This window comes from Phaethon aethereus, assembly GCF_964289735.1.
Source record: "Phaethon aethereus genome assembly, chromosome: 9".
Classification (NCBI taxonomy): domain Eukaryota; kingdom Metazoa; phylum Chordata; class Aves; order Phaethontiformes; family Phaethontidae; genus Phaethon; species Phaethon aethereus.
The window spans coordinates 8,306,641-8,332,113 of NC_138585.1; positions in this window are offsets into that span (position 1 = coordinate 8,306,641).

The following is a 25,473-nucleotide window of genomic DNA, read 5'->3' on the forward strand; positions in this document are numbered from 1 at the left end:
TGTTATATTATTTATCTGTAAAATCTTGAGCAAATGGAAAATTTGCCCGAGTTTTCTGGATTTGAAAACAGAATAAAATCCTCTCCCTCAGCTAGACATAAATCAGAGCTTTAGGAAAGCCCTGGAGGTTTTTTTTAAGTTAACAAAGTACTGAATTTACTTGATGTATCAATGTATGATTTAATTGAAAACCAACTCAAACCATATCTTTCTTCTTCTCCCTGACCTCAAATGATCAAATTTTTCAGTCTGCAATAACCCTACAATTCATTTTCAACAGTGAGAAAACAATTTATTCTATCAAGATGATACACTTCTGTAGTCACAAACTGCTTAAGACTTCAAACTCCAAATAGCTTTAAAAGCAAAGCATCAGATAAATTTTTACTTTGCTAGGCAGAAAAAAACTTCACACTCAAACATATCACACTAATTCAGAAATTGATCTCTGGCTGCTATTCTTCCCTAGCACTTACTTGTTTCAGGTACACAGGTAATTTTCCAGGGAGGCGCACATTCCCCAGGAACACTGTATAGAAGGGACCCTATAATGCTGAAGCGAATATTCTTTATTCAGCTGAGTGCTTAAAACAAAGAGGTTCCTTAACCTCAGCAGATGCTTCCAAAGGTTGTGATTCAAGCAGTAACTGGTAATTTGCAGGTCCCTTTGCTGGACTTTCTTCTGAGTTCAAATACTCAACATATATACATTCAGTGTTTCTTGTACTCTGGGATTGTCAGATTTGTATCTTGCTGCAGAACTGTATCTATTTCATTCATTAGTAGGCTTCACAGGATAGCCCTCACTCAGTGCAGCCACCGCTGAAGTAACAGTGAATAACAACCTGGGCTTTTAGTTATTACTCCTTTCAAGTCCTATTTTGAGTCAATATTCTTCATACAGACTCTGGACTATCTAGGGAAAGATTGCCACTGATGTCACCAAATCTAGTCTGGAGTGAACTAGTAAAGCAATAACCTACAAATAATGTCTGCTGTATCTTGCCTTAAATGTATGGTAGTACAGCACCAAGCATGTCAATTGGTATTAGGGAGATTAAAAATCTGCCACAAAGCAAGTAATGGTAAACAATGTCCTGCTTTCTTCAGGGATAGACAGCCAGGAAATTTCTGGAAGGATGTCCTCATACTGACCTGCTCACATCCACCATGCTGTTAGGTAAAGTCAAACCAAATGATGACAGAAACTCTACTCCTGACTTGGTTATTGCAGTATGTCTGACTTGGTGCCTTTAAAGTCACTTCTTGACCAACAATAAGCTGAAAGAAAATTAGTTTAAGAGATCATAATCCATTGCTATGAGCAGATTCAGAAGGCTAAACTAATCGTTTAATAGCATTAACAAAATATCTCCACAGAATATTCACTGGTTTTATTTGGTTTTGTTTGTCATTTGGGTGTTTTTTTTTTTAATCAGTTGGAACTATTAAGCTTTGTAAATGAACACCTAAACTTTGAGAATGTGCAGAATATAGGCTATATATGGGAAGGTTAGAAAAGATTTCTTAGCTTAAAAAAAAAAAAAAAAATGTGGGGAGAGGAAAATTATAGACCAGCCAGCTTAACTTCAATTCCTGTAAAAGTACTGAAGGTATCAGTCTATTTTTAAGCTCTTTAGAAAAAACCAGCATAGATCTGTAAAGAGCAAATAATGTACAACTAATTTGTCTGTTGGTGTAGCAGGCTCTTTGGATAAATTGATAGCAGAAGGATTTTAGCTTGACTTTCATCCTGACACTCTTGCAACATCCTCATAATCTTGGGGTACACGGTCTAGCTCTCAAGTGGGTGAGGCAGTGTTTTAAAGTTTTTCAGTTATTCATTGCTCAGTTCATTCTTCTGCTTTGACAGGGCTCTAAAATGCTCTGTAATTAATTTCGGTGATATTCAATATTTTTATTAATGCTTATTAAAGTTGCAGATGACAGCAATTGGAAAGGAGCTGAGAATATGCCAAAAAACAGTAGAGGAATTCAAAATGACAAATTCAAGATCTTGCCTAAAAATATATTGCATTTGTCCTCATTGAAAAACAATGTACGATTTTGATAAGAATAAGCTGCTCATTCACAAAATGAGGTAAAATTGGAAATCCTTCAGAAAAAGACCTGACGATGATAGGAAATCACATATAAATCATGAGTGACAAATATCACATTGTCACAAGAGAATAAGTACCCACACAATATATCACAATACTGTTATATATGCAGTGCAGACCCATGAAATATTTTGCAGCCTGCAAAATTCATGAAATCATTCTCTGCTGGACTTAACATTGGGAAAGACTGCCTATTGTGTCCAGGTCTGGGCACTGCACTGTAGGAAATATAAATTGTCTGGACAAACTGAAAAGGAAATCAGTATAACCTTCAGGAAGAGAAGGAAGAAAGGAAATGGGAATGTTTAGCAGCAAGGGCGTGATGTGAAAATATTTTTCTAATATGTAAAGAGGTAGGGAGCTTATTTTCCCTGTCTAGGATAAGTAAAATAAGCAAACATGATCTTAAAATACAGTAGAAGGAAGATTTAAATTAGACAAAGGAAAAATTCCTAGTAAAAGCCATCTTGAAGCATTTGACTAAATTATTTTATCTCTCAAAGCGTTTCTTACACCTACAGTCTGTATTTCTGTTACATGGATAAAGTAGTTATACATCAATATGTTCATAGTTTTGCGGGTCTTTCAAATCCAAACCATGCCTCTGAGTCTTTTTGTTCCCTCATACTGTAATTTCAAATTCCCTAAAGGGCTCAAAACATATTTATAGTATGTATAACCATCTTGTTTTGCATCTTTTTAAATGACTGAACAGAAACTGTTCCCAGCCCAAAATCTGGATGCAAATACCCTGGAATTTTCTGGAGAGGATTTCAACCCTGTATTCAAGCTTGAATTATGCATCCTAAATCCCTATCTGATTTGGAGCTATTTTGTGCAAGAAAGCATTTGGAATGAATTATTTTTTTTTTTTACATTTTTAATTAGAAAAAGAATCTGACTGATTACATTCTCCCCTTTAATTAACTAAAATAATTTCACTTCTGGGCTTATACCTTGCATGCCAAATTGCAACTAAGCGTGCATAGTAAAGCCTGATGGTAGTATCCCTAAAAATAGAGTTCAAATTAGGAATGCTCTGTGAATTTAAACTACGTGAAAATGAACAATAATGCTCTAATGTTTCAAGACAATCTAAGATTCTTTTTCTCTTCTCTATTTGTTCCAGAAGTTTTATATAATGCATGAATACCAAGATTTGTAGTGGGAATACTTCACATCTACAAATGGCTGTCCCGCTGGGGTTTGTAGTACTGTTTTAGATTTCTGTTTCCTGCTTCAGATTTCTGATTCAGTTGCTGGAAGTTTCACCATCACACTAAATGTCTTTTCAGAAGAGTTCTGTTTTAGCACTTTTCTGCATTATACACAGTTTTCCTTATATACCTGGATTGGATTACATTGAATCACACTGTCAGATTGATTAAAAAACATGGTGTTGTCATAGCAAAAAGATATGTACCAAAAAAGCAGCAAGTCATCAGCATATACTAAATTCAGTTTGTTGTTTTAAAAAATAATTTGTTTATATTAAATAAAGGGAGGAGAAGTTTCTATTTGTACTCATAAATTGCTTCAAATACTGATGAATGAATATATGAATGAAAGTCAGCATTGTCAATGCAAAGACAGAACCAATCAATCCCATTTGATATTTAATATGTTTTATGATCTAGTACCCTGTTTCAGTTTCCTTATTAATATATTCTGTTCTTTTTAAGACTCGTTCGGTTTAAAGCATGATTCTTAGTCTTCGTAGTTAAAAAAACAACACAGTCATTGTCTTTAGGTATCTCCGCAGATCCTCACATCCTCCCTATGTCTTGATTATGCTGTCTCATTCTGCCCTATAGCGCTAAGTCAGTACCTTTTCAGTCAGTTCACACAGCTAAATTTGCTGTCTAGATTCATCAGGTCACATCTTGGTTACTGCATATTCCTTTTCTCTCGCCTGTAGTGCGCCCTTGCTCCCTACATATCCGTACAAAAGATTGCAGACAGAATAATTTTTTTAGCTCGTCGTTCAGTTTTTTCATCTTTCTACCGATTTTTTGATCGCATCAAAGAGAACGCACTTGTCCTCACTTTTAAGGCTGTCACCCCGCCCTACTTATTTGCATTTGTTCACACCAGAGAATTTTATTTTTGAATCTGATCATCCCTTCTTTCCCAATTTGACTGAAAATTTACTAAGTACTTTTGGGCTTTGTCTCACTGCGACTCCATATCTGGGAGGCACTCTCCAAAAAGTCCTGCAAACCATTCTTTAAACTTCAATCTGCCCTCAGAAATATTTGGCAAACATTAAACTGCTAGTAAACTGAGACTACTGTCTCATGATAATCTGAGTCCTAGAGCCTAGCACTAGATAGCAGATGATTCTGTATTCACTAATCCACTAATTCTAAATCAGGATTGTAAAATTTTTGGAAGTAAGGATTCATTTTTGTTGAGCTTGTAGATCACTTAGAAATGTGTCTGGACACTAGAATAATACAAAATGTACTTAGAAGTTCTGTAGAATTCTTGCATTATGATAATTACAGCTATGATACTATGATTGTGTGAAAAGATTAATGAAATAGTGGACTTTCCATAGAGTGGTGGGGTTGTTTTTCTTCAAAACCTACAAATTGTCAGGTTTTGTATGAGAGTGGAATGTTATGATATCAGCATAGTATTGCTCTGGCTCAAAAAAGACAACTTGATTGTAGCTTCAATCAAACTGTTCTTCCTTCTGGTGACAGTGCAATGATTTTAATTTTAAATAACAAATAGGAAAAGTTCTGTGTAAGAACTTCCAAAACTGATTCTTAAAATCTGTGTTCCACAGTGAGAAGCATTGTTTACTAGTGAACTGGGATGGAATAATCACACTGGAAGATAGCATGTGCAGCAGAGCACAAGTAGCATAGATCGATGCCAGAAGATACTAAGTTGTCTTTATTTTTCTGGTAAGCATCTGCTGGGAATGACTGAAACTGAGATTTTGGGAAATAATAAAATATAAGTGGAAAGATCAGGTTGGCTTTCACAGTATTACAATCCTGTGTTGCTGAAGTTGCTCGAGACCAAGATTTTGAAAAATAATTAGACTGTCCTAAAACCAGCACAATTATTTTTTGGGTTGGTTGCTTTTTTTCTTTGTTTTCTGTTTGTTGGGGGTTTTTTTAATACATAGGGTATGCATTTTAAGGTGCATCTTTCAGATGGCCAGGGTTAGGACACGGTTTGTTTATCTGTCTTTAAAGAAGACCTAGAACCTGATGTAGTCTATTTACACATGAATTTCAGGAGAAAACATACAAGTCTTCAAATAAAATTCTAAAGTCAGAAACATCTTGATCTGCAGAACTTTGCTGAAACTGGGCACATAAAGAAACCTAGAAGAGGAGAATGCAGGAAACAGACTAAAGAGGCAGAAATTCTTGATGGTGTGCAAAATATTTACCACATTTGAGATGCGTCATTGTTCTGAGCCATGAAAGCAGTGTAATTTTTTCATCAATACATTAACAAATATCAGGGTGATTCAGGTACACCGATACTTGCAAAGGGAAAATTAGAATTTTGAAGTTTAAAGCAGAAACAGCAAAGTGGCAAACCACGATGTTTCTTTAGTTCTTCCAGTCTGAGTCAGTGACACTCAGTGGCTCCATTTACAGGCTTAAACAAATTCCCCTTCTAAAGCCCTATCTCTTTATCTTTAGAGATAATGGATTGCCTGATCTAACTGGCTCTGTTAATTATCCTCAGCTTTAAACTGAATAGGTTGAAGCAAAATGAGTAACTCTAAATATGGCTGGAAAAATACATGTTCTGTGCAAAGGACAGTGCTCAATACTGAGAACATTCTTCAATATGGTAACAACATTTTTTACAGAGATGTCATACCCATACTTATTGCAGTATGTTTTGGCGTTTTTTGTTCCTTTGTTTCTGAAAAGTTAGAGATTGAATAGAGCAACCGTATAATATAAGGGAAGCATAAACATTTTTTAATTGTAGACTGTCAGAAAATCCTGAAGACTGCAGTTTAAAATCCTGCTTGAGGCACTAATGCAGTTCAAACTCATTGAGTTCAATTAATAAAATAAGAAATATTTGGCATGAATCACATTTAACGGAGTTTATAAATGGCTTCTTAGTAAGAACAAACCAATGTACCAGTTGTTGTTTAAATAAGGTTTAAACCTTGGGGAGAAAAGTAAATAATTTCATAAACATTTGCCCTCAACCAAAAGTTGGAAAAACACTCTGACTTAGTTAAGAAATTGATAGGAACAGGGAAGCTTCATCCTGGATAAAATCAGGCAGTCCAATATCCTGTCTCTAGATGTGGCCAAAACCAGATTATTGAGAGGAGCCTATAGGAGGCAGACATACTATGGCACATCTTCACACATGTCTAATCCTGATCTCGCTAGAGATTGTTCTTCAGAGTTTAATCAAGTTTCAATCTTCCTTCCAAGATACATAGATAGTGATTAATTATAGCAACTCTAGGTAAGTCTGCTATCTACATATACATTTGTTACAGTTTTGAATCTTAAGTTTTGTCTGCAGTAGCTTCCTGTAGTGGACTTTGCAGTTCAGTTTTGTTTTCAGCATCCCATTTTGTCAATTCTTTCAGGTGTCCTTTTGTTGTTATTCACACAGAAAACACTGATCTACTTTTGCTTGAGCATTTATTTATTCTTTTACTATATCATGCAGGCTCCCTTTGTCTTTACTGATAAAGAAATGAGACTAAATCCAGAACATATCCCATAAAACATACCAAGTCCAACCTAAAAAGATAACATAAACTTTTTAATGGTTCTCTTAAGGGCTGCCAGGATGGCATGAAGCATGTGTTATCTGTTTTAGTAGGGTAGATAATTGTTTAAAACTCCCTAACTCTTAGCAAGTATTCACCTGTAGAAAAGTTTTTCTTCACTTAGCAGAGCTGTGGAAAAGTCCTTTGGCATTTTCTGTGGGAAGTAGCATAAATGTGCACACATGTGCTAAAGTCATTTGATGTGGAGTTCTGTGAATTGTATATTTTCCTCTGTGCTCATCTCTTCCCAATTATTTTCCTTTTTTTATTTTGCTCTCCAGTCTCCAAGTAATTTGATATTCCTCAGATTGTTAAGGTCTTCATATGTCAGTTGAGACTTTCTAAACACCATACTAGATTTGCTGTATGAAGCTTTCCAAGGAAAATATAAGAAGAGAAAGTAAGTAAAAAACCTATCAATTTTTGCCACATGCTGATATAAAACAAAACATGGGAATAATGGTCAGCCATAAATCTGGATAAACAAAATGTGGAGTCAGGCAACCTGGGGTCGTTCAGAGAGTGCCTTTTTCAAAGCCAGATGAATCAATGCCTTTTCTCACATGACTCACTGGGCTCTGCATTGGGTTGGTAAGATTCTAACATAGCATGACACTAATTTTTTTAGACAGAAACTAATTAACTCCTCACTGAGTCTTAGGGGAAGATCTAGTTAATAATCATTGGGACAATTGCTCCTAGAAGTACTCAATCAAAGAGCTGAATGCATCGAATCAGAAAGTCCAGAGAGAGCTCATTTTCAGCACAGACAGCTCTCACCCAAGAAGGCTAATACTAGCCTTCTATGATCAAATCTGCATTTTTACCAGCTTTGGAAAGGGAGAGGCATGCAATGACAGGGAAGTTTAAGGTGCAGAGAGACAGCATTTGATTCAATATGAGCTGATCTAAGAACTCACTGCTGCTCAGAGGGGTAATTAGGCTTATTCCTGATTTTAATATGGTCCCACTCATGGTGCCAGCTCTGGCAGTCATGTGGCCTCATAGTGAATTGCTTCAACCCACTGAATCAGCAGTAAAAAAAAAATTAACTCTACTGCAATGGTCAGGTTCATCCAGCAACAACAGTCTGTTTCTGCTTCCTTTGAAAGAAGAATAGAAAGCCCTTCTCTGAGACCTTCTTCAGCTGCTAATTCCTGCCTCCTTTTTTGTTGTATCTCCCTTTTGCATTGTTAAGGCAGAGGCTGGCTATCCACTTGGTTTCTTCTTACACAGTAGGGTACAGATGAGTTGAGAAGTCTGAAGAAGTAAAAAGGAGGCCTGATTTAGCAGTTTTGAAATGCAGTTTTGTCCCCTAGGTAGTCAAGATCTCAAAATAGGAGACAAGCTGGGATAGGCAGGGAAGGGGAGAGAGGGAGAGAGAGTATTCATCCTGCTCAAAACTCATCAGTCTCTGCTCTTTTTAGGTTTGTCTCAGCAACGAGCTGATCCTTCTACTCTACTTGGCTACCTTTCCATTTCCCCTTCCTTTGCACACGCTTCCTGACACAGTTACAACCTTGATTTTTCTTTTTTTCTTTGCAACTGAGAAGCCCTCAGCTAGCACATGTATCTATTGTTTGGTGTGAGAAGCATCCTAAAATGCGATTAGCAACTAAGGTTCTTCCCTGATTCAGAACCAGCCTTCACTGAACAAGTGCTTTGAGCTACATTAAGAAAATGTTATTTAAAAAATTATGGTTTTTTTCCCTAATACTAAAATTCCGATTAGGGCTCAATGTAGACGGCTATTTCCATTTTCTTGTGAGCCACTCTGTTATACATTTTGTTTTAGTCATATCTGTTTACCCTGAAGATGGTTCAAGTTCTTCCGAAAGAACAAAAACAGGCATTGGTCCAAGCTTCAGCTAGTCTATAAACTAATCATAACTGTAAATATCACACATTTGTTGCAGAGAAGGACATATGAGTAATGAGGTTTCAGCCTCTGCTGCAGGTGGTCTTGTAATGAATGTCTTATAATGTACCAAAGTATGTTGCTACTTCCATCTGCTTTTTCTACCTCATTTTATTTACTGCTACCAGTTAAGCTATGATCCAGTCATGATTCCTTCCTCTCTTTCTAAAATGGCAATGGCTCATGATCTTGTGCCTTGCTACTCTCACCTGCTGTAATCACCAGCTCCATCAGTTTCTGCTTTCTGCCTTGCTACACTCTGCTTTCTGTGCTGCTCCCTTTCCACCTGCACTATTAGTAGTCTGGCATGGGTAAGCGTAGCAGTCTTGCAGAGCTACAGGCTGTTTCTCATCTTCAGATTCTGAGGTGCCTCCATCAAAGTGCAGATGCGGTGGCAAACCTGGAAACATAGGAAACAGAGCCCCGCAGGGACTGAGCTCTTCAGCCTCAGGGGTTTTATAAACCTGCTGGGACTAGGTGAGAAGCAGCCATTGGAGGATGATAAGCTTTGTAGCTGCAAGCAAGGAGTACCTTGAGCAGAAGACAATTTATCTCCATTGTGTTTGGAGAGAAGACAAGAATATAGACTTGTTTTAATAGGAGAGATGTATGCTATTAATACTATTGCTCACCTCAGCTGAAATAAATTGCAGTTAAGCTTGTCTAGACTGAGTAATTAAAAACATAGTGAGACAAGTTATTTACCCTTTAAGTTGCCCTCAAATCATGAAATTTTTACACGTAAAAGACCCTTTGATGGGCTTTTCTAGATAGATTGGTATGTTTTTTCATATCTACCCTTCAGAAATTGCTGGAGTACATCAATCATTTTGGAGTGGGAAGATGAGATGGCTAGACTGTATTTCCATTGGGGATCAAAGCCAGACCGTTAAATTTAGAACAGCCTGGAGGTTGCTCTTACCTGGCTGAGAGCTGGAGCTGTAACTATCAGCTGACATTTGTAGTATCTGTAAGCATGGTGTAAGTAGCTATGAAATAAATTCTTTTTCCAATTGGCATGGAGAAAGCCAGAGCTGCTATGGTGTTTTATCTTGTCAGATTCTTGGTCAGTGTCGTGTATTGCTGGTTGTTCCTTTTTTTTTTTTTAGTGGCATCTGCATGAGTTGAGTTTCAGTTTTATTCTGTTTCTTAATGAGATGACAATCCACCTCGTATTAAAATATGTAATAAACCACTGTACCTAGAATGAATGTACTAAATGTACTTAACTGTCAGGCCAGCCATCGGTACCACATTTTCACAGGCTTGTGTTATCTGAATTTGTGAATGTGTGTGCGTACTTATCTCCAGTATATTTTTCAGGATAGCAGGAAAGTGTGTGAGGACAGATCAGTAGAATGACTGTTACAGTGGGGAGTAATTCCAATGGGGAAAAGGCAGTCCTTCTGATAGCTTCTCCAGGCACTGGCATAGTGGTGTCTTCAGGTGGAGTTGAGAGTAGTCCTGGCTCTGCATTGACCTCCCCATCAGGAATTACCTGAGCAACTCCTCAAGGCTGTCAGTGACAGATGTCATTCAGGACTCTACTGGCTGCAGAGGGAATTAGGATTCTGAAGGAATGTGAAGCATTTTGCAATTCCAAACTGTAATAAGGGTTTCTGGCCTGCAAAGTAGGAACTCCTTTAGTGAACAGGGAAATAATGCCTTCTGGCCAAACAAGCTACTGATTTTATGCACATCTCAGTGTGACCTCAGCAAATCTTTCATTTCCCTATAATCTCTAGGTGAATGGCTAGAAATTGAGTGCTCATATATACCAAGTTTGCTGAGATAGCTTTAATCGACAATCCAGCTGGAGAAAACAGCTCTTCCGGGCCTTTTAAAGCTGGTCAGTGACCAGCTCTAGCAAGCTTGATTATGTGCATGTAGCTCACCAGTGCATGCTGATTGCAAGAGAGACATAAAACTGGGACTTAAAGGACAGCAGAAATATGGAATCTTGCACATGGTGGATTGAACAGTACTTATGAAAAATAATATCATGTTCAGAACATGATCACTGAACCATGATCTCAGTACAAAAGCTGAGAACCTAATAATATGTAGTTCTTTTTTATTTTTCCCTGTCCTGCATCCCAACAAAGAATAAAATATCCCCAGATTCTTCTTTACACAGAGAAAAAGTAAAAATTACGATCAGCTTTTGCCCTGTTCAGCTGGAGCTTTACTGCTGTACTGGTTTAACAGAAGCCATTGAAAGAAGCTTGGCTTCCTCTTTCAAGCCAATGGTGACTTCTTTACAGCAGTGGGATTCTATATGGGAGCAAGAAATTTTGTACTGAATGCCAGTAGCAGTTGTTACTATTTGTTGGATGTGTACTTAATGGATGAACAGCAGCGAGTTTATTTGCCAGAAATATCAAGTGCTAACGACAGCTTGCTGTAGTCCTGGCCTTGGCTTCTGTCATTAACCTGATTAGACCAGAATTATCTGCAATGTTCTTGGATGTTCTTTCACAAGTGCTAGAAGGACATTAAACAATGGGCATATATTTTGCAAGCTCCACTGGGATTTCTTTTAATTTCAAACAGGTAGAGAGGGATTTCATGTTTCATTTTGAAATGCAATTTTTTTATATGAGTTGGCAGATTCTTAACTTCAAGCAGAGAGCGCCTGAACTGACTGGATTTTATTGCTAATGTTTTTCTTATTTTCAGTTTAATTGTAAAAATTGTAGCAGGGTTAGTTGGATTGTTGTTTTTTTGTTAAAGCATAACGTTCACCCTTTAAAGATCACTTGAACATCATCTGTTTTGTTTTCCAGATTTTTTTTTTGTTTTTAAGGACAAAGTGTTTTTCATCATAAGGGAAAACATATTTATTCCGTTAAATATATGCTGTTCTGGTGTTTGTTATTTATATAAACAGCTATATTATAATAGTTGTTTAATTGTCCGTCATGGCAAAAAGCTTAAACCTCACAACTGAAGTATGGGTAGATGAATTGGAAGAAAATAGGAAGCGCTTGAAGACAGTTTATAGCAGGGATTGGTATAGCTCTATAGTATGTGATGTTATTTTGTGGACCTTAGCAGTGAGTAAACTCTTTGTTCTCTCCCTCCAACATGGTTATGTGTGTCTAGTTTATTTTACTCTAATACTTCCATGAGTAGACCCAGAAAGTTCGGAAGTGAGTATTAGAAGTTCATAACTTCAAAATACAATGTTCAACTTTTAATAAAGAGAAAAGTTTTTTAGTTCTATGCAAGTATTTTTCACCTCCTGCCTGTAACAGATTCTATCCAGATATTTTATGTCTTTGCCCCAATGCAAATGTTGCACGAATGTTTCTCACAAATGAAACCATGCTATTGTACAAGTCTTAAATTTGGCAACTGCATCGCTATAGCTGTCCATGTCATATTATCATATCTCAGCATTTTTATTGTGTTTTGGCATTAGTCACCTTAAAATGTCATCTTTCATAGCTGGGAATATTATCTCATCTCAGATTTTCTGGCAAACAGTGTTGGTAGCTAAAGCTTCTCCAGCAGACTCCCCTGTGGGCCTGGTTGGTGCAGCTGTGGGGAGGTGCGGTGCTGAATTTATCCTGTAAAGTTCCAAATATTGGAAAAAGGTGTAAATGAGGAGGAGAAAACCAAAAAGGTACAGGGCGCAGATTTCTAGGAACCGTTGTAGCAAATCATGTTCTGTGAGTCCTGCTAGTTCTGTTCACGGTAGGTTGTGGTGCTTACGGAAGCAGGGCTTCCCACTGTGGATAAGGCTGCCACATACGTGGATAGAGAAGCTCCTCCTGTAGCAAAGCTTAGGGAGATGGAGCCGGTCAGACTTAATTATTCTGGGAAAGTGATTTTTGCGGTATGTGGCTAATGAGGATATGTGTAAGACCCTCAGACTTAAATACACTTATTTTTCCTTTTTTTTTTTTTTTTTGAATTCTGCATTTTTCTAGCTCTCTTAGTTGTGATGAGGATTATCGCAATGTTACTTTCTCTTCCTCAGTATACAGGCAGTAAGAGGTTATTGTTAGTGCTGAGAAGTACAGACAGATGCATACGCTTAAACAATTTTTCCTCAGGAAACCAGCTTTTACTACTTAAATATCCTTATTAACTATTTTACTGCCTTCATTTTTAGACATTGAGCTAAGAAGCCTAACCCACAATCCCAAGCTGCCTTCAAGCTGACAACACCCTGGTAGTCTGCTGTCAAAACCTTCATTTGCCTCTTGACGGTATCTGATGTTTTTAGGCGGCTGTTAGTACAAAGTACTGCAGAGTGCTGCATATTAAAAATGGAGAGTAAATAAAATAGATGTTGATATGAAGTTAAGTAATGTGATGGGTTTTGAAGGGACTATGATTAAATAATAGGAAATTCTATATGACCTGTAATATTTTCATATTTAATTCAGTAAAAGAATTAATTATTCAGTAGTTGAAGATGCCATAGGTTTTCCACTCTAGTGCACTAGCATATCACAAAATCCAGTGCTCTACTGCAAACGAACAGGGCCACTTAGTCATCTAAATACATACATAATGCAGTCAGCTTACTGAGTTAGGTCTGGCCAATTAATGGATCAAACATGTTTTGAGACAAATTTGATGACCTCATTCACACTGGATATTTGCTTTACAGCATCAGCATTTCTGTTGAATCCATTGAGGCTGTAAATGAACAGAGAACTTCTCAAAGGCTGTCACTGGCCCATGATTGTGGCTCATGTTAAGTGATGTTAAGAGTGTGGCTGCCTGCTCCAGCCCAGGATTCCCTCCTGCCTGGCTGCTCCTGCATGGAGCTCAGCTCGGGGATGCGGGGCCTCTACCCAGGCTGAGGGATGCAGCTGCCACTTTCCTGTTTGCCAGTTCAACCAGTATCAAAGCTGAGCGTGTATCCCAGAGACAAACACACAGAGGATGCTGGCCGGGCCAGGCACATAGAGTGCCAGGGACAAGGTGCTGCATTCAAGAGCACCTACGTATAGGACTCATAGAAAACATAATTCCTCCTTTTCAGCTGGTAGAGACAGAAGATCACTAGTGAAGGCACATACACAGGATGCATTCTGGGTTCACAAGCACACGCACGTTCATGGATCCCTTGAGTACTGACACTTCTTGCCTTTTTCAGCTACATGTTTGGACACACAGTAACACTGTGTCTGTGCATCAGTCCTGTCAAGGCACAGAATCATGTCATGGCAAATAGCAGTAGCTTAAGATTGCAGCAAGAACGAGCTTATACTGGGACTGCAGGGCTCAGACAGGGCAGCTATAGATTCCCTTCCTCTTGGGGACTTGGTGCCAGATGGAGGTAGCTGGCAGGTCTTGGAGAGAGTGAGGTGCTGCAGTGTTTCACAGCTAATGAATAACCAACATAGGCAACCAAGAGAAAGTGTGAGGTGGGGGCCAAAAAACATATCCTAAATAATTCATGGGACTTTGACATATTTGTTGTGGGAAAAAAAAAAAAATATTGCCAAGCTGGGTTTTGACTTTTCTGGGTTTGTTGTGTTTCACATTACTCTGTGCTGTCCTGTCCCCCAACTAAAACCAAGAGCTTTGTTTGTTTAAAGATAAAGAACTTCAACGGAAATTTAAATAAATGCTCCAAAATAAATGGTGTATTAAAATTTTCTTTTAAATAAAAAAATGCTCTAACCTTCCTATATCCTCTTCAGATTCTTGAGTAATCAGCCTGAACGTCATACTTTGAATTTCTATTAAGACGCCGGAAAAGAAATGTATGGTTGGCTATGAATAAAATAAAATGTATCTGTCACTTTGCAAACAATACAGTCCAATGCACAATGATAGCAAGTAAACAAAACAAAATATTCCAAGCTGATTGTGTTATGAATGACAAAGTGACTCTGACTGAGAATGCTGTTTGCTGCTGCTTGCACATGTCTGTGGTACAGATCCTGCATGTTTGCTGACAACACAGCTCAGAATTCAGGGAAGAATACCTGGAGAACAGCAAAGCTTAGATTTCAACTTTACTGATATCTGGGGGTATAAGGGTTGCATCTTTAGAATGAGGAGACCAGGACTTTGTCTGGTCTGCCAGCATTGCTGACATGCTCTCCATCTGCTCTGTTTCTTAGTTTCTGTACCTGTAAAATGCGGTAATATTATTTGGGAGGAGTAGGAGGCACAGCTCACTTTAATTTTTGGAACATTTTTAGATCTTTGGATGAAAATTGTATAGAAAGCTGAAGTGTTTATTGACTACCCAGGTAGCAGGGTCCCTGTGTTCTTGTAGGGTCTGAACAAATACTGTTAAGAGTTTTATTAACTCGCTCAAGTGGGCATATGTTCCTCATATGGACAAGATCTGGATGCTACCTGGACAAAAATATCCACCAAAACCACAGTTTTTAGAAAAGATACGTAATGAGACCTATCAGAGGGATTTGCCACTGACTGTCTGGGGATCCTAGGGTTCTAAACAGCGCTAAGCGGAAGCAACTTATTCCTTTTGAATATTTGCCCATTGGAACCTCAAACTTTCTAAAAAACAATGCGAGAAATTTAACAATTCTTGGTACCTACCCCTAAAAATCTAGTTTCCTAAATACTAATCATTATTTTTCTTCAATATTAAAACTTGGAAATTCCCATTTACTTTGAATTTTTGTGACCTCTTAATGTAAGTTCTTCTTAATGTTGATTCATGAATATGGATTTGAGATGCAAGCCCCAGTGTTTAAAGTTTGAAAATGTTCGTTGTCAGCTGTAATTTACAGGACATTTGTGTTGTGTGCTGGGATTTTTTTCTAGTTTGAGATGGGTTTACTAACTTAAAGCTTGTAAACATACTGTCTTTGAGTATCTTATAATTATTGATTGACTTATTTGTGCAAGTAATAGAGCAAGCAACGCTCTATACAGGGAATTCAGGCATTCAGGAAAAGTGATGGTCTTGTTCTTGAAATCTATCTTACCCATAATACCATCTCTATGTAGTATTTTTCCTTACATGCGTTCGTTGTTGTAATGAAACGGGTAACTGAAAATAACAGCAAAGAAACATCCTTTGAATGCTTTTGCAGTGGTTTGTCTTGCAAGCTTTCCTTTTGTGGATTGGTTCAATGGACTGAGCATCTCTGCCTCTGTGGTTAGATTAATTAATTGCAAAATACTTTTGCTTTAACTCTGAACTTTTTACCTTTTGCATGGAAAAGAAAAACTGGAGAAAATAGTCTCTAAAACTTCAGAGATTTCCTTCCATTTCTCATTTTGTTTTTCTAACATCTCCAATGTTTAATTATGGTTTTGCTGGCACTAACTGAAATTAGTGTCTAGTGGTAATTACGTTGTGTGATCGTAATACTTCCAAGATATATGGAAGTTTATGTCTGTGTCTGTTTAATTTGCTGTTCTGGAAATTATCTTAGAATGTATTACTTTACAAAAGAACTTTACTGAATGAACAAAATTCTACTAATTTATTCTCTCTTTTTGATTACAATATAGCACCTTACTCTGTTCATGTCTGTTATATAAAAATTATACTTAAATATCTAAGATAATTCAACAGTGTTTTAAGTGTGAGCATAGGGTCAAACAGCTCATAGGAGATGAATGCTTATTGTTAGCTTGTAGAAGGATTTACATGATGCAAAGTTTGCAGTTGCTCAGATCGTAATACCTGGCTACAGGTGACCTTTCAGCAAGGTCCCCCTTCCTATTAAGCCTCAGTTGCTTAAAAGAAAGTAACTATTCGATACAACTGAGCAAAACGCCTCAGGGCAGCTCACCTCTAAAAAACCAGACTGAACCCATCAGATAAAGCCGTCAGGGCTTGGGCTTTATCTAACGCTGCACACTCTTTTATAAATTGATTCACTTTTCTGCCAACCCAGTATGTCCCTGAAATAGCTTAGCTGCTGCTACGAGTACAATTATTATTCCGCCTGAGGTGATTTGTGTGGCGTTAGAGCCCAGCAAACATCCATTTATACTCAAAGAGATCGTAGATAAAGTAAGACACAAGCCTGCACTCCAGGCAGGCAATGATTGGCAGCTTCGCCACAACCTGACGGTTGCAGACCGGCGCCGTGGCCCGACGGGAGTCGGTATCAGTCTGCAGGAGCTGGCCAGGGCCACAGCCACGGCCACCGAGCTGGGCTCTGGGAACAGTCCTGCCAGGAAAAGTGGTAACCTCGCTACCTTGCCGCGTGCAAAGCCTAACCCAGAGGAATCTCAGTCTGGTTACTGACTCTGTAGGGAAGATCGTTCATGTGTATGGATACCAGCATGCATTTACAAAAACAAGTGGCACGTGCCTATTTTCTTGTATATATCACAAAGGTATGCAATTATACGCATGTGCGTTACGACGACTTTGTAATTGCAAGGCATTCTTTGCAATTCTGTATAAATTAAAACCAGTAATTTTTTTCAGGAAATATTTTCTCTCTTTCTCCTCCGCACTCCCCCCACTTCCCCCAAGAGTTAATATGTAAAGTCATTACTTCCCTGGAGTGGGGAAAAAAGTCAGCTTTTATATGGACAAAAACTTTCCAATAACAGATCAGGAGGTATATTATTGAGAGCACATGACCTCTTGATATCGGTGTTGCGGGTCTTGTAATTTCATTTCTTCTCCATGTAGCCCTGAATAGACTTACTTCCTAATGTACAATGGAATATAGGATATGCCTTTATCTACTTAGGTCAGCAAAATCCAGCAAGGATTAAACGGAGAATAATATCAAAATGTAATGACTAAAGATAAAAATAAAATTACTATAGAATACAAAAGCAGACATTAAATACAGGTATAGGTGTAGTATCTGAAATGATTTAAGTTTATTAAAAACAAAAAACCTGGCAAGACTTCAAATTGTTAATGCACATTCAACCATTTTTTTTTTCCTAAAGAAAGAGCATGTAACCAGTGCAATAAATAAGAGATAAAGATAAGTACAAATATGCCACCTTAAATAATCATTATAGGGTATTTATTATCTCATATGTAGAAATAACTTGCCAGATGGTAATTGAAATTAGTTTTTGCTAAATATCTAGTTTGAAACTGGGCTGTGATGTGAATGGTTGTGTAAATACACCACCTTTTCTTGAAGCAGAAGAAATTACCTTTGTGGGTAATTTTATGTCATTGCACAGCTTGCTAATAAAGTTGTTTGTATTGCATTATGTTATAATATTGATCTGATCAAAATTTTTTATTAAAATGGCTATTTTTCCAAATAGAAAATTCAAGAAAAGTCCAGCGTGAGTGAGTTTCAATATTTCATAGAGAAGAAAGTGTTTTACCAGTTTTATTTTCAGTGGCAGTGAAACAAATGGCTTTTTCACCATAGGGAGTAAACTTGGCCTCCCTGCTCCCTTGTCCCAGTGGCCTGGGGAAAAAAAAAAAAAAGTAATTGCTTTTATAAAAACGTTTGGTTTAACTGGACTTTTAACTTAAACTATCATGAAAATGCAAAATACAGAGTTCTCAGAGGTATGCACGCGCTGCCAGTGGAAGTACAGCTGGATGAATCACTTGGGTGAGACTATACCTTTTCAAAAAGAGCACTGAAAGTTGTTACTGTTTTGCTTTGCTGGAGAAAGATCCACAGATATTATTAGCAGTAACATTCTTAAAATGGGGACCTAAAGGTACTCTTTAAAGCCATTTTAAATTAATTTTATTAAAGAAGAGTAAATAAACATGAGAGAGTTCAGAGAGCAGCAGTTCTCACTGACATCATGGAAAATGTGTTGACCAAGCATTTTTGAAAAGCAAGTTACATATTGGAAAATAGTTCGTGTAATGCTAAGAGCAAAGGAAAATAAGTATGTAGGCATTAGAAAGTAAAGACAATGGTTTAAAAGGATATGGCAACATGAGAAAATGTCTCTCTCATCAGCCAAATCCCTACCAGTCTTCACAGCCATATTTCCAACCACCAACATCAGTGGTCAGATGAAAAAATGTTTTGTGTATTATTTACAGTACTTTTTATTTTCTGTTCCTGTGCTGAGCAGAAAGACACAGTTTCAGCCTATGGGAAGTAACAGTATTGCTAAGCTTTGCCATCTGTCAATAAGTAGATGGCAACCATTCACATATCTTAGAGATCTAAACCCAAAAATGAAGAGTTATTGAAGCATGTGCCTCAAGTAATACAAAAACATATGTATAAAAAGAGCAGTATCTACATACTTTTATTAGGAATGTGCTTATGTACTGTGTTGAATTGTGGCCCAAGAGTTAGGTTTTCCCCTCCTAACTATTCTACCTTGTGATGAGGGAGTGAGTGAGTTTGCAAATTGAGATGTTTCATAGGCTTTTGATCATTGTACAAATATGTGAAGCTTCTTTGAAGCTCCTGTGTTAGCTTACCTTGCTGTAAACCTCTGGGAAAGGGTAGGACTAGGTCGTAGATAGTTTAATGCTTGATCTGGCCTTCAGGCTTCCGGTTAATGGTTTTGAGTGTAACTAAATGTATACATAAAACAAACAGGGTGGTTTGTTTTTGGTTGTTTTGTGGGGATTGTTTTTTCGCAATTGGCACAGCGCAATGCTATTTAAAGTGCGAAAAGAATTCTGCTGAAAGAACCTATAAAGTGGCAGAACCGAGCTTTCCCCAGGGAGAGAATTCGCAATATCAAACACACAAACTGTAGGGTCCACTGAGTAAGAAAGAGTACAAGGAAAACTGATTTTGAAGAAGCAGAGATCAGTATTTCCTACAGCAAATGCTGGCAAAAAGTAGCATCAAGAAGAAAGATGCTGTAACATTAAAAGAACCAAGATTTACTATATTACTGATGGCATAGAAAAGGACTGAGGTATTTTTTTAAATGATTGGTGGAGTAAACTCAGGGCTTTGAAAGATATGGCTGTACCAGCATCTTAATATAACATACAGATGAATGTTACTCTCACAATTTATCTTAGTTCAGTTACTCCACAGAGTACAAAATAGATGTACTGGTAATTAAATTAAATTTGTTTGTTTCTTTCTTTCTTTCAGTACTTGTTAGCTAGAAACCATTTTTTATGACTTAGCAATAACAAGCATTGATTTGTAATCTATTTGTTCTTACATGTATCTCGCCCACACCCACCCACGCTCTCTGCTTCAAGTAATCACAATGCTACAGTGCTGGGGGGGTAACACAATTAATTTTTAGCATGTAATCACTGTGAGGAGGTCATAATCCCTCACTTTCAGCCAGCTGTTGTCACAATTTCACACTGACGATTCTGGTACAACGAATGAAATGTATAAAAATTGGCCTCAACAAGAAATACTCCCCATTAAGATACTTGATTATATAATATCTAAAGACTGATTTATGCCCTATGCGCTACATATAGTTGTAGCCGATTTCACTTTAGACAAAAATGTTAAATGAACTAATTAAGGAATAAGCCCTAACCAGATGGGTTTGTTGCTGCATCAGTAAATACAGGCCAGTAATAAATGATCTGCACATTCAGTTTTTAAACTATCCATGGATAATTCTAATTAAATTGCCCTGCTAAAGGTACACCAAAATACCATATTAAATGCAAAGTATCTGATCCAGAAGAATTACTGAAGTGTGGTGCAGTATGTTGGTCTCATTAAGTAAATGGGAGCCCCTGGGAGTTGTTCAGAGGGCTAAAACCCTCCTTCCACCTGGAGTAACCCAAGATCCCTGCCAGAGGAAGGAATTTATCAGAGTACCTGCTTTCCCATGGGTGAACAAAATCACATTGCACGTTCTTCTAAAAGTGACAAACTACGTTTAGCAAGCAGAGCTTGGTTTTTGGTTCTATATAAAGAGATGATGTGGGGGAATACTATTTATAGAAAGTTGTGGATGACTCTTTCAAAGTGAAGTTAATTTTGAGGTAATTATCTGAATAGATAACTGAAAAGTCTGACACACAGGCACACACCTCAGCTGGAAATTCTGGTACAGGAGATCAAATCTTGGGTGGAAAAATGAGGGTTTGAGTGTGCAGAGCTCCCCAGCTGCAGCAATGATCAGTGGAGCTCCTCCTGCCATAGACCATGTGAAGAAGCTCTCAGAGCTCGTTAGAACTAAGGATTTCTGATGTGTTTATCTTAGGACTATTAAAGTCTTTTTAAAATACATAATCCTTTGGAGGGTGAACAGAGGAAATCACCACCCCTCAGTTTTGGTCTGCTCCTAACTACAATTTCTTACTAACAGTTCTGACACAAGAAATTAAATATATAAGAGTTCTACTTCATATATTATAAGCAGGTGTTTGTTTCATGAAGTCCATTTCACCAGCTTCTTCACTTGGCCGTATTTCAGGATTCAGCCAAAAGAAAATATTTCTTCATTCTCTCCTCCCAGCACCCATCTGTCTTTGCTCTTTTCTCTCTTCATCCACTTTCTCTCACGCACTTGCTTTTTCACTCTTCCCTTCCATGCTCCTGCGCACGCTTTCCCCCCCACTCCCCCAGTATAGTTAATTTTGGGTGAAGATTGTAATTTTCGGTAACATAATGTAACCTTACAATATTAGATTCTTACCAAACCATCTATATTTTTTCAGACATGAGCTTCCACTTACTGCCTTTGTGACATTGAGATAAAGCGGTAGTTCACTAGAGCGAAGTATTTACCAGGAATGTTTGCAGCATTTAATCAGTAGATGCTCCAACCTTGGCAAACTGCAAAAAAGAGCCCACTGGTGTAGGTGTCTTTTAATCCTAACACATACAATGTCTGCCTCACTAATGTGGCAATTTAATTAGCAGAACACGAATTACTAGAGCTGTGGGATATTCACAGCCTCATCTTGCAAACAAGCTTCCTTTTTCAAAATAAAAAAACCAAGCTCTTTCAATTGTCCTTACCCGGACACCTCCTCTGTAAGCCCCAAGACTATTTTATGTTTTCTCCCCCTTGGTTTTTTATATCTTCTGCAGACCTTTAAAGAAATCCTTACTGTTCCTTATCTTTTCTTTCTGATTTTACCTATCTTTCCTTCATTTCATTGGCTACTACTTTCTCCTGTGTGTCTAGGAAGCCGTTTGAAGGATCTTGCTCGTGTTTGTACATCCTGAACATGGCCATATCAATACTCCATGCAGGAAGAGAAGATTTTTAAAAATCTGCTCTGCATGTTTCTTTCTGTTGAGAGGTATTTCCTCCTACATCATGCTTCTGATTAGTCTCCAGACTTGTGAAGCATGTAAAGTACTTTCTTATTTAACCTTATTTAGGAAAGCAGCTCAGCACACTTAAGCCCTATTCTTTTTTGATATGTAAGCATCCTTCTGAATTTAGACAAAGCCTGTCTCCACAAAACCATGGGTATTTTAGAAATATGATATAAGAATAGAACAGAAATGTTTTTATGCTGCTGAGCTTAGCAGTGTCGCACTCCTGGACACAGACAAAACTTTAGGGACTTTCTATAGCTCTGGAGATGGCTCCCAGGAGTTTGCATAGCTGCCAGTGCTGCTTGTGCAGGGGGGAGCTGCAGAGAAAGACAGAAAGGTCTTTTGCATATAGTAGTTATTTTCTTTCAGTTTTGTGTGTGTCAAGGCTTGGATTTTTTACGTATCCCTGTACTTGGTATTTTGGGAGTAGTGGCATACCTTTACTATATTTAGTTGATGTGTGGGGTTTTTTTCAACCTTTCAAGCACAAAGTGAAGCCTATACAGGTAGTCAGTGGCCTACTTTGATATTCAAAGTGATTTTTTTTTTTTTTATTGTTTTCCCTAAACTGTAATAAGAGAGGTGTTATCTCCTTCATTCCCTTGATGCATTTTAAATTTAAACCCAAGACCATAGTATATATCTGACAGCCTTAGGTGTGAAGCAAAATCTATTTGAAACTCAAATTGAAATGAATCACTGGGGCAGGAAACATTTATGAATGTTTTCTTGTGGGGAAAAAAGAGTGTTGTCAGATTTAACGCCTGTCATGTCACTTCCTTGAGAGAGATGCACATACTAACTTGTGATTGTGAGAGGATCTTGGTAGGTTAATTGTAAAATGCTGATATTTGTTAAAGCAATTTCCTTGCTTGTGAAAAGAAGAGATATAAATCCTTCAGGGGATCAGAAAATCTTGAGGATGGTCTTTTCCTCTTTCTCTTTCTCTTTCATTTTAGACAGAGAGTCTCTTTATGTAAAAATAAGCTCCGTAACATATGTAAAGGTGAAACAGTGGCTGTTTGGGAGGATATTAGCTGACTAGGCACAGGACAGGAATTTATTTAGGTTAGCTAAGGTTTCTAATTTTAGAATCTGATTTTGCAAATGTTTCAACATATACATAACTCTACTCACAACCAGAGAGGAAGGAAGCATAAAGTTTAAGCACATGCACATGTTCCTGCAAGACCTTTTGTGCAATCTGTGGATGGATTTTTTTTTTTTCCCACAAGCCCTGATATAAATTGATGGTAACAATTAAGCAGCTCAACTTTCTGTTTGGTTTGGTTTATTTTGTTTTTATTTTTTTCTCGAAGATAAAATTCCTTTTTTGTTTGAGGTTGCAGAAAATCCTTCTGTAAAGAATTAGATATTTTTTCCATCTTATGTATTAAGCATCATTTCATAAGGACCCATACCTCTTTAGGGGACTTTTAAAATGCATTTAAAACTGACTTAGCCTTTCTTGTTCCTTTTTTTCCTCTTGTTTGTAGCTTTGATCTTTTTATTATAAGTGCTGTCAACTCTCAAGGCATGCTGTGACTGAATATTATCTTCCAGAGACCTATATGGCTCTCACTGGGCTTTTCCTTCTAGTGAGTCATTTCTCTATGGATTTTTCTCTTCCTGTGCTGAATACTGTTTCAATATGCTAAGGCCCTATTATCTGTGCCATACTATAAACATACTGTTTACACGTGTATTCTGTAGCAATAACTTTGAAAGGAAAAAAAAAGTACTTTTTTAGAAGTGGGAGGGGAAATAGATTATTTGAAAAAAACAGGCAGCTGTTTTCAACGGTTTGATACCTTATTGCATATATAAGGCTTGTTCCTTACAAATGCACTTCTGAAAATCAGGAAAATGGCATTTCTTTTTAGGAAGTCTTACAACTGAGTATCAAGAACAACAATCACTCAGCTGTAACCAAAAGATCAGTAAGTCAGGCTGGTAGCTGGAGCAATTCACTCAAACATGGCATAGAATTATGTCATGTTGATTTTAGGTTTGGACTTATACCACCATGGCTTAAAATCAGAAAGCAAGAGATCTGACCAAAGTTCTCATTTTATGACAAATTGACCCTAACAATATTTTGTATTAGAAAGCATTCCTCTTAACAAAAAAGAAACACATTCAAGGTATTGAAATCCACCTGTGTATCCTTTCTGTGGAGTATGGGAAAATATATGGCCTTATAAAACGAAAACATCCCTGTATTATCAACACTGTTCTCAGCACAAATCCAAAACATAGCCCTGTGCTAGCTACTATGAAGAAAATTAACTCTATCACAGACAAACACAGCAGAAATCAGAAATGTGGGACATTTACATTCAGTACGGTCTCTCTGCTGCATTTTAAATCCATTTTTCCATTTGGTTTCTGAATTTCCCTGATTAGCTATGAATCATAGTCTTGGTTTGGTTTGAATAAGGGTCATTGCTAAATAAATATTTTTAATTCTGGGCTGGGAAGCTGCCTGAAAAGCATAAGAGATAAATTTGTCAGTTCCAAATTTTTTTTCAAGTTTAACTGTTTGGTTTTTTGGTTGGGTTTGTTTTGTTTTTTTTTAACCTGGTTGAATCATGGGGGGAAGTTAGCCTGTTTATGTTCAGAAATATCATTCCAAATTTGTCTGAAAGGCCATATGCAAGAGAAGCTGTGGAGGATGATCATGTATTTCATTCCGGAACAACTAAGAAGTGAGTTCCCATGCACTGTCACCCTCTGCTAGCAGCAGGGATAATCTGTTGGATAGAAAGAGGATTCGAGACCAGCAAAGGTCTATGTTATTATAGGCATATACTCACTTAGATATTTGATCGTGTGTTTCATTTCATTGCAGTAACTTACTGTGGTCTTAGCAAAGTCTCCCCAGAAATAGAACAGGCTTAAGGAAAAAAAGAGGGGTTTTTTTGTTCAGTTTGTTTAGTTTATACATATATCTGTACATTCTATAGATATATATGCCAGTAGTGTCATTTATAATAAAGTAGTTTCCTTTTTTTTAATACCATTAGTGTTCAACATTACATTTATGTTTTAAAATGCAGATGACAGTTATTGCCCCTTAGAATTTCTAGTGGCAGAATTTGATCCTCTGTGCATTTCCCATGCAAAATATAAGGAAACATTTGGACACCGGAAATTATGTATCCTTGTGCATTTATTATCACAGTTCAGATGTCAAGAGAAAATGGTGATGTTTTGCCATTTTGGAAGCATTTAAATTCAGGTATTGTGGAAAAATAACTTAAAAATAAGGAAGCATCAAGTACTTGAAGTCGAGCCAAATTTTGTGGTAGCAGCATTTTGGGGCAGAAATTTAATACTTATTTTTATAACACTTGTAAGTCAGGTCCTGTTGTAAAAGACACTGTGCAAATGTGTAATGAGAAACATGCTCTGCCCTGAGAGTCTTATGATTTAAATAAAGGATATTTTCTGGTTGTGGAAAATAAGTAATTTATGCAGGATCATGAAAGAAAGTAAGTGTCAAAGCCATCATAG